The following is an 11,171-nucleotide window of genomic DNA, read 5'->3' as shown; positions in this document are numbered from 1 at the left end:
ATATCAGTGTTAAACATACTCAGATAATTATCTGAGAGAGTATTTATAAATGAGACAGATCTCTCAGTATCTGACTCATTATCTATTTTTCTGACTTACTATTGAATTCTAGACTGAGATCTAATTATAATAGATTATCATTCTCTTCTCTGTCATTCTCTTATTTCACTTGATTTACTAGGTAGGTGATTACTGATCTTCTCTTTTCTGAGGTAGTGATTAATCTAATAAGAGTTCTTACATATATAGTACTCTGCTGTGAGTGCTGGTGATTTGCTCTCTGTATGTCTAATCAGCAGTCTACTCACTGTAGAGACACTTATAGAGAAAGTCACTGCAAGGTTCACAGCAGACATAGATAACTTGATAGTTTTCATCTATTATCTAGTCAAGAGAGTCTGATAAAAGTAATAATTATTATTTTAATTAAATCATCTGAAGCTTTATATATATTCAGTGAATTGAGTTCTTTGATCAGTTCAAGTGTATCAGACAGCTGACTCATTATCTTTAATTCTTCTTCAGAAGTTATTCAGACACTCAGTGAGAATAAGAGATATGATTAGAGATAGATTTAACTTCAACTCTTTTCATAGAAGTCTCTTCATCATTACAGAGTCAGAGATTAAAACAGCTCACAGTAAGTTAATCTTCTGTAAGATATACAGTGTCAATGACAGCTTATCTGACTTCTCAAAGAAGAAACATAGTTCTTGAGCTTTTACTCAGACTTCTCTCATAGATAGCTGAAATTCTTATCTCAGCTCACTAATTGTGATAAGGAGAAAAGTACTTATATTTTTTCTCATTTTAGTAGACAGATCATTGTGTCATTCTAATATCTATTTCTTTATATATAATAAAAAGATCTGAAGTACTGCATCTTCTCTTTTCTATATAATAATAAACTCTAGATAACTGATGAATACTATTACATCTGCTTTCACTGAATTAAACAGTATAATATTACTCACTCTTAGTTATATCAGATGTTCTTATTCATTATCTTCAGTGTAGCAGATCACATCACTGATTCATCATAAGAATGAATAGAATCTGTTATCTAGTAAGAAATTATTATAATTATGAGTGAGACAGGTCTTCTTTTTCAAGAATACTGTAGATACTTACTCTCTGCAGACTCAATTCTCTTCTATATTATAGATAAAGTGCAGAATGTCTGTCTCTTATATAAAATTGAATTTATTTCTCATTATATTTGAGCAGTAGATTCTGCTTCTGAACATACTTCATCTAGTATCATACAGTTCTCTTGAGATTACAGATGTCTGCAGAGCTCTAAAGAGTGATTCAAAGCCTTTCTTAAATAAGATATTCAGTCACTGAGTGAATTCAGTGAGAAAATCATCATTCTTAACTTGAGTCAGTTATTTCTGTTATTGTTGATTTTTACACTGCTGCTCTTATCTTTGAGTAACAAGCACTGCTTTCTCTGTATAGAAGTTACTTTATATCTCTATCAGTCAGCTTCTTCTATCTGTTAAATACTAAAGATTATTCTGAAGCTTGTTAACACACTCATTAATAAGAGTAATACACTTATTCAGCTATTTCTACTGCTGATTGAGCTGATACTTATACTCATCTAACTCAGTTTCTTACTGAGTCAGCTGAGACTTCAGTTACTTCAACTTCTTAATTATATCTAATATAGCAGCTTCGTCAGAAAAGATATAACTCTGACTATTAAACTTAACATAGCTTAAAGCTATTAATCTTCTTTCTTTTATATACTTTATAATCTCTGTACAGAAGGTCTATAGTCAAGAATTAATAATATTCTTTTATTTTATAACAGAAACTGAGTCAAGAGTTATCTTAATATCATTGTAATATCTGACAGATACTCTCATAATAATGTTCTCTATCTTAACACAGTTATATAATATGACTTAATTCTTGACACTATTATATTATTTATTTGCATTCTGTCAGATCTCTGTGATTATAACAGTATGTTTCTCTGCTGCTATCTATAAGTAGATATACTCAGTATCAGATCTCTAAGCAGATTTATGAAAAGCTTACTTCTTAACAGACTTATTCAGCTCAGTGAAGCAGAGTAGCTGATAGAAGTTACTTCTAGTAAGTTATTCATTCTGCTTCATTGCAGTGTGTAACAGATATATATAGAGTGAGTCTATTACAACTGAACTGATTATCAGCTGCAGTAATGAAAAAAGTAGAGTAGACAAGCAGATTAATTATCAGTTGACTGAACTTTATTATCTATAACTCAGATTAATCATCAGTATTATATCTTCTTAAAGATGAAAAGAATGTAGAGATGTCAATCAGATTAATTGTGATTTGAAAGAACGTACAACTGTCGGATAATAACGCGGCCGCTTCCGAACTTGCTTACAAATGTAAAGGGGTCATAGCAGCCACTAATTAATTTAGCAAATGATATATAAGAAGCCGGTGTACATCTGTAATCATACACTGACTCAAGCAATCTTTGAATCACATCTGATAGCATGTCTAAAAACTGGTAAGAAGTGTAGACTTCTTCAGAGTGTGATAATTTCATTTACAAAGTGATTCATAGTTATCCTATCAGTGTGGTTTTAAAATGTCTCAAAAGATAGTGTATAAAGAGCAGTGAGTGAAAGAGCATCTGATTGATACTGCTCTGCTTGTTAAAGAAAAACTTTATACTCAGATGAATATCATGTATGTAAATAAATGAGATGTGAGAAAAGAAATGAGAGTAATGTATCAGATTCAAAGAAGACTACTCTCTACTTAGAAGAATAAAAGCAGAAAGTAACTATCACTAAAGTTATACAATGATAACAGAAATTATATAATAATATACTGATATAATAATTAGACTGACCGTGTGACCGTGTCTGAGACCAGGACCAGAATTTTTGATAGTCTCATTGTCAATTCAACAGATCTCATTACACAGTTCTAACATTAGATAGTAGTCTCATACTGTCTCAGTGAGACTTACTGTCTACTCTTATCACATTTTTCAAATGAGATCATGATTTCCACTTCTCAATTTAAATTATTTTTATTACTTTAAATGGCTTTAAATCTCATTTGAGTGTTATCAAAAAGCATTACTTTTTAAAAAATTAAAAATAGTCTAAAAAAACCTTAAAATGTCTGAAAATAGTAACTTTATACCAAGAATGAGACTAAATGAAATCAAATGAGATCACTTTCTCATTTTTTTCAAGTTCTGATTTCATTTTGAGATCTGATATATAGTCACTTTGCATGTTTATTTAATGATTAGTCCCAGCGGGATTCATGCTAAGAAATGTATGAGATCAGACCAAATGGGACCAAACATGAAATTCATGATCCCGGCGGCCAGTCTAATAATAATAGACATTATATAATCAATGAGAAATCACTGAAATGAATATTTTCTCTAGTTAATATAAATAATACTCTTCTCTGCTATCTGAACTGAAAGATATGTAGAATCTCTCAGAGAGTTTACTTAAAGTAGTAAGAAAAGTGACTGAGATCACTGAACTGAAATCACAGCTCTGTACATGTATGAGAATTCTAAATGAAATTAAGGCCTTGTGTACACAGTGATAGACTGAGATGAAAGTCAAACAACAATTGATATTTGCTGTGAATCAAGCATTCACTATGAAGAGCTTCATCAATACAATTATCATTATTAATAAGAATAGAGAAAACCAGGTCTTAGATCTGCAGCAGAAGATTGAATATTTATACAGATAGATGACTACACTGAATTTGAAGATCTTATTACAATTATTCATAATCTCTTCAGAAGTGTATACATCATCAGAGATCACTGCACAGAATAAGAATCTGAGAATAAAATATATCAAGTCAGAAGATCTGCTGAAGCTATCAAGCTTTAATAATAACTGAAAAAATAATGATGCAATCAGCTGACTAAGTCAGATGTAATTATATTATCAGATTGAATGTGAACTCACAGATAGACAGTTAATGAAATTTTAACAAGTCTTAAAATCTGCTATATTTCTATATGAAAAAGTGAAGTTATTATAAATAATTGATGAAAAGATGAATCTTACAGATCTGAAATAATATTCATTCTTATGAATATGAAATATGTTTTTCAAATAAATCTTACACAACTTTGAGAAAGTGAATATATGAGATAAGTATTATAAATGCTTTACTGAGTGTAGATAAGTGAGTAATCTTATATTATACTTCACACACTTCAGTTTACACTATTTTGTGTTGAATGAAGAGCTTTTAATATATTTCTATTTACAGATCTTTATTCATGATCTTATATCTGAGTTGAGAGTGAAATGAAAATACTTAACCTTATAATCAGACACAGTGAAAGAAGCATATAACATTCTCATTATACAGAAACAAGTGAGTTAATTATAATAGAAAATACTGTAATTGAGTATATCTCAGTGAAGAACAGATAATCAGACTTCTATGATATAAGTTACACACTCAGATACAATGAATCTACATTTGAATACTATTACTAAAGCACTGAATTCTCTGTAAAAGAGATTCTCAGAGTGAAAATCTTGATATTATAAGTATTGAGCTTGCTTCAACTGCAGATGTCAGAATCATGATATAAAGAATTACACACAGTATATACAGTCAAGAGAAGTAAGAAAGTTAAAAAACTAGCAGAATCAGTGAGCTCAGAGACACTTGCTGATATTCTATAAAAAGTCTTCAAAGTGAAAGAGATGTCTGTATTAGATGACTCTCTAAATTCTGTAAATATTAAGAGAAAGCAGGCTTCTGAATGAGATGTGAGTGAGAACAATGAAGTAAATACTCATCTCAATGTCTTGAGATCTGAAATGTTAATATATAAAAGACACTTGAATAAGAATTGAGAGATGACTGTAAAAGTGTTAGCAGATACAGAAGCTTCTATATAATATATTAATAATTATATAATTTAAAGACTGAAAGAGGTCTGCTGAGTGAAGAATCTCTGATGTATAAAATTATCTGATAACTGATATTTAATATTATCTGTAAGAGTAATAGTTTTCTTACACTTTAAAGAATAATCTTGCTATATTTGAGCATGAGAGCTGTAGAATATGAAATACAATCTTATTCTTAAACTTGATTAATTTCAAAGATTCAATCTGCAGATTCAATAATGTACGTATCAATACAGTTGATTAATAAGAAGAAAATGATTTATACAATTCTATCAACTGATATGAGAAGAATATTTCATGTCTCTGATATAGAAGAATTAAATCTGCTTATACATTACTAAGTAAAGAGAATGATTTACAAGATCTTATCTGAAAGTATTCTGTATATTATACAGAATCTGAAAGTGAAGAAAATCAAGATAAAGAATATATGAGAGAATAAGTATATAAAGAAGATTCTGAAGAAGTATGAGAAGATCTTCTGAACAGATCTTTCATCAGAATTACTGCTGAAATGAGAATTTGTACATGAGATTGATATAAGAGATGTGAAATCAGTCAATCAGAATACATACTCTCTGTTATAAATATATCTTGAAGAATAGAAGCATCAGGTCACAGACCTTCTAAAACATGATCTTATATAACTCTCATTAAGTGTGTAAGGCTTTTCAGTCCTATTCATGAAAAAGGCGGGTGAGAAGTGATAAATGTGTATTGATTATTAAGCACTTAATAAGCTTATGATCAAGAATGAATATTCACTGTTATGAATTCAACAACAGTTGAATATGATTGAAAATGCCTGCTATCTATTGAAGATCAATCTTCTCTCAGAATACTGACAGATCTGTGTAGATAAACTGTCAGTCTCATGAATTATATTTAATATTCAATGAGAAAAGTTTGAATTTCTGATAATATCATTTAGTCTGATAAATGCATCTATCATCTTTCAAATGATGATGAATATAATTCTTTATAAATAGAATAAAATCATATATCTTATATATCTTGATGATATCTTAATCTTTTCAAACTTATATAATGAATATCTGAAGTATCTTGATAAAGTGCTTATAACTCTGACAGAGTATAAGCTCTATATCAAATCAACAAAGTGTGTATTTGAAATAGAAGAGTTGAAGTTTGTAGAATATGTAGTGAGTGATGACTGTATATATCTCATTCTGAAGAAATTGAATGTCATAGCAAACTGATTATAGCTGAGAAATATATATTATATACAACAGTTTCTTGAGTTGATCTCATATTACTGTAGATTTATCAAGGATTTTGCATAAATATCTGCATCACTCTCAGATCTCTTAAGAGAAATAGATGCAAATCTGTAAAAGAAGAAGTTTTATTCAATCATCTGAAATATTATATATAAAGAGGCTTTTCTCACACTGAGAGAATATATAACAATATTCTCAGTGCTTATTCAATCAGATTATGATAAACCTTTCTATATTAAGACAGATATATCTGAATGAGCTATCAGAGACACTCTTCTACAGATAAGCTACAACAGCAAGCTGCACTCAGTGATGTATGATGATAGAAAACTATCAGATATCAAGCTCAATTATTCAGTGTATGAAAAGAAATTACTAGTAATCAAGTATACACTGATGTTATGAAATAGATATATTGATAACAGATATATGACAATAGTAATCACAGATCATAAGAGTCTTATCTATCTATAATTAACAATGAAACCTTTCAAATGCTTAGTATATTAAATCTTGAAGTTTTAAGTATATAATCTTTATATCAAATACTGAAAGAGATCAGACACTGTGATATCTGATATAATTAGTTACAGATCTGATTTCATGAGTGCGAATTCTGCAAATCAGACATAAGAAAAGTTCATGTTAAATGTACTGAGAAGATGTAAGGAATCAGAATGAGTGAATATAATGATCTCTCACTTGAAGAATAGTAAGATATCAGATGATAAGTATTTTATAAAAGTAGTAGAAGAGATGCTTCTGAACTTCAAGCTGAGAAAATTGAAAAACAATGTTATGCTTTACTTTATCTCAGCAAGCTCAGATGCTTCTTCAGATATTCATTGCTGTTTTAACACTGAATTGATGATTATGTCATGAGCTAACCTCAAATAAGCAATATGCTAACTCAAATAGTAAAATCAGGTCATGTGAGTGATAATATCTTACAAAGTGTCTGAGAAGAAACAGTTTCTGATTGTTAGCAACACAGAAACAATTTACTCAGTACTCTGAGTATAGAAGAGAATTTCAACTTAATTTCATAGATTCATTATTTCTGTATCATCTTAGAACCTTAGAATAATAATGTTCTCACAATGTATCTGATTTTTATATTCATATCTCAAGTTCTTAGAATAGAAGTATCATCTCAAAGTTGATCAGTGTGTTTTTGAACACAGGAATTTTAATTCAATTTCTCATACAAAAAACAGCTCTTAGAAATTCTAAGATCAAAAAATATGATCATTTTCAAGAGTATACATCTATCTTAAATATAGATTTTTTTGAAATATTAAAGAAATATTTCTATTCTTCTTCTCTTTAGCTATAAGCTAAGGTGATTTTCAAATCTCAAAGATATGTGAGTATATAGTAATAGAAAGTCAAGGTTGAAGAATCTGAAAAATCCTTGTAAATCTCAGAAATCTTCATTGAAGATGAAATCATTTCTTCTCAGACTCTCTGGCGAGGATTGCTCTGAGCACATGACTTGTATCAAAAGTAAGTTAGTATCATGCCGGATTAGTTAATAATAATGCTGCAATCTGTTCAAACTGAGTCAGAGAGTCTGAGTCTGCTGAGATAAGCTTTACTGTAATCTAGAATACATAGAAGCTCTCTATCTAAAATATTTATTTAGATGCAACTTAATGACTTACATGCATAAGAAATTCAGTTACTTAGAAAGCTCTGAACTCATGAATATACTTAAATCAAGAGTATACTGATCAAGTATGACTGAGAACATTCAGATATACACTCATAAGTGTCTGAATTGCCAGATTATGAAAGAATCTAAGAAAGAATTAGAATGTGAGAAAGTACAATATCAGATAAAATGTATAATACAACTATTCAAATAATAAGAGATGAATCTCATTAGTGTACTATCATAAATATCAAATGAAAATTGATGAATAATCACTGCTATTGATTACACTACTAGCTAATCAGTTGTAAAAGCAGTTTCAGAGATGATAGAGAAGATGATAACAAAGTTTCTATATAATGAGATCTATGTTAACTATGAAATATCACATGAGATTCTAACTGATAATGATACAAATCTTATAGAAGAAGTAGTGAGGCATTTTATAAATCAGTTACAGATAAGATATCATAGAATAATATTATATCATCTGTGAATAAATAGAAAAGTGAAACACTTGAATAAAATCTTGAGCAACATGCTGATAAAATATCTAGTAAACAAGCCTACAAGACTATGAGATGAATATCTCAGACAGGTGTTATTAGTCACACAGATTTAACAGTATGCAGTCTTCAAGTGTTCATCATTCTATCTGTTGTATGAATTGCATCCGCGCATTTCAGAGAATGCTTCAGAAAAGATGAGAGAAAGAACAGCAGTTGTAGATACAACAGTTGTGAATGCAACAGTTATAAACACAACAGTTGCAGATACAGCAGGAACAGCAGTTACAGATACAGTAGTAGCAGTTGCAGATACAGTAGTTACAGATATGAAATCAAGATTGAAAGAAATCAGTCACATACATATAAAAGCTAACAAGTTACTTCTGAACTGAGCAATTCAATTGAAAAGAATACAAGACTCACTAGTTAAGAAATTGAGTCTCAAGATGAAAATGTGAGTTCTCATATATAATGAGAGTTCTGAGAAGTTTCAACCTAGGTAATTTGAGTCATATAAAATACTCAAATCACATTCTCTGAGAATATACATATTGAAAGAATCAGAGAAATGAGTCTTATACAACTTAATAAATAATTCATATCTTATAAAGATAAAGATATAAAATCTGAGTGAATTATAATCATCTACAGTACTATTATCAGTGTTGAAAAAGAAGAAGCTTATAATTAAAAAGTCTCATAAGATAAGAGAAATCATAGACACTTATAAATTAGATTATCTCACTTATTTTAATCTTTTCACAATTATAAGAAAAGAATGAAAAGAAATGAAGAAATCAGATAAATATCACACTTTAATAAGTGATGAGACTGTAGCTGATTGTATAATTATATACTGTAGATAGTAGATATAACACAGTAAAGAGCAGTCTCAAAGTAGCAGACTCATATATGAGTCAGATCACAGAAGAAAAAGAAATTCAGAGTTGAATTCAACTGTTTATATCAGTTCAATCACAGAGATAACAGAGAATGAATTATCTGAAATATTCACAGATATATAAGATTAAGTTATCTTGATCTCTGAGAACACTCAGAAATCAGATGAGATTAGATTTGATAAGCTGTTCACTGTAGTAATCTGAGCAGGTGAAGAGAGACAGTATAATGTATAAGACAGAATTACAAAAGATGAAAGCTGCTGAATCTAGTCATCAAACACTGTATTATATAGAGATTATATAAGAGTAATAACTAGCAGATAAAGAAAAAGTGTAAGAAAAGAGAAATAAATTAATCATCAATTATAAGAATTGACTGTAAAAGACAAATATTATCATATACATCTTATTTATTTTCATATGTTACATATTTAATCTATTTTCAATGCTACATCACTTAAAAAATCTTAAAAACAAAGAAAATCTTAAAACTTGAGATCTGCAAGAAATTCAAGAGCTGCAAGCTGCTCTTATAATAACACTGTATATATCTCTGATTTCTCTACTGCTCTGTGTACAACATTAATATCATTTATCACAAGATTGACTAAAATGCCAATATAAGAATGTGTACATGTGTGTGTAGAAAAATTGAAGAAGAGTGTGAGATCTACAGAATCAGAAGCCAGAACAGAGAGAACAGAGATAAAAGAAATAAAAGAAGAAGAAGATACAGAATCAGATAAATAACAGCAGAAGTCACTCAGAGTTAAACACTTATAACTCAGTGTGTGTATAATCTTCTCTGCAGAGAAGAAAGAGAAAGCACTGAGAGAAGTTTGAAAGTGAGAGAGAATAGTCTCAGCAGTATTATCATCTTTAATTAAAATAGTCTCTGATGCTGAAGCAACTAAGAACTATTATCAGTATATAAAACTGTAAAAAGTAGAAATAATAATTACTGAATAAACACTCACTAATCTTAGAATTGTATATATAATTACAATATACATGAGACTTCTCAGAAAGAGAGAGAGAGACACAGAGAAATACAGAAAGCAGAATACAGCATGTGAATAACCTATTTTTATAATAACATCTTAGATAAGATATATAAGCCTCACATCTGCAGATGTAAAAGAGTATGATATCTGTATTTCTATTTCTGAAAACATGAATATCTTTCATCTGCATCATGAAGTCAGATGACAGATATCAGAGAATAGACTGATACAGATCTATCATTTTAAAGAAATTCATTAGAGTAGATATCTCTACAATATTAAACTTTACAGTTATAAAAAGTTTCTTGATATCTGTGAATATCATGACTTTGTGTATAATAAAACTCATAATGATTTTCTCTAAGAACAGAAAAATCAGTGTTAGAAAGAAAAGATGAAAAAGAAAAAGACTTATAATCTCAATACTGTTAAAGAGAGAGATGATTCTCTGATATAAATGAATAATTACTTTATCATGAATATTTAAAATAAATGTAATAATCAGCATCTGTGACTGAGCTTCAGATAGTTATATTATACACTGTCTTTATATAATAAATTATTCTAGAAGTTGATAAGAAGAGTGAGAGTGTATATACTGAGAAATGTGATTCACTGAGTCTATATAATATCTTCTTAAAACAGAGAGAGTTAGTAACAAAGACAGAAGTGAAAGCAGAAGTAGCAGAAGTAGAAGTTATAAAAACAGAAATAGCAGAAGTGAGAGAATCAGACACAGAGATAGATGTAAGAGATTGAGAAAGAGTAGTAGAGAAAGAAACAGAGAGAGTAGAGAGAAATACAGAAGACTCAGTTATATATAATACAGATAATTTCTTCATTATCACATTCTTCAAGTTTTCAATCAATGATTCAATATTGAGAGATTCACTATTATCAGCAGATACAGATCTGTTAACATATAAAGATTCT

This window comes from Blastomyces dermatitidis, assembly GCF_000003525.1.
Source record: "Blastomyces dermatitidis ER-3 genomic scaffold supercont1.4, whole genome shotgun sequence".
Classification (NCBI taxonomy): Eukaryota; Fungi; Ascomycota; class Eurotiomycetes; order Onygenales; family Ajellomycetaceae; genus Blastomyces; species Blastomyces dermatitidis.
The sequence above is the reverse complement of the archived record's forward strand: the minus strand, read 5'-3'. Positions refer to the sequence as shown.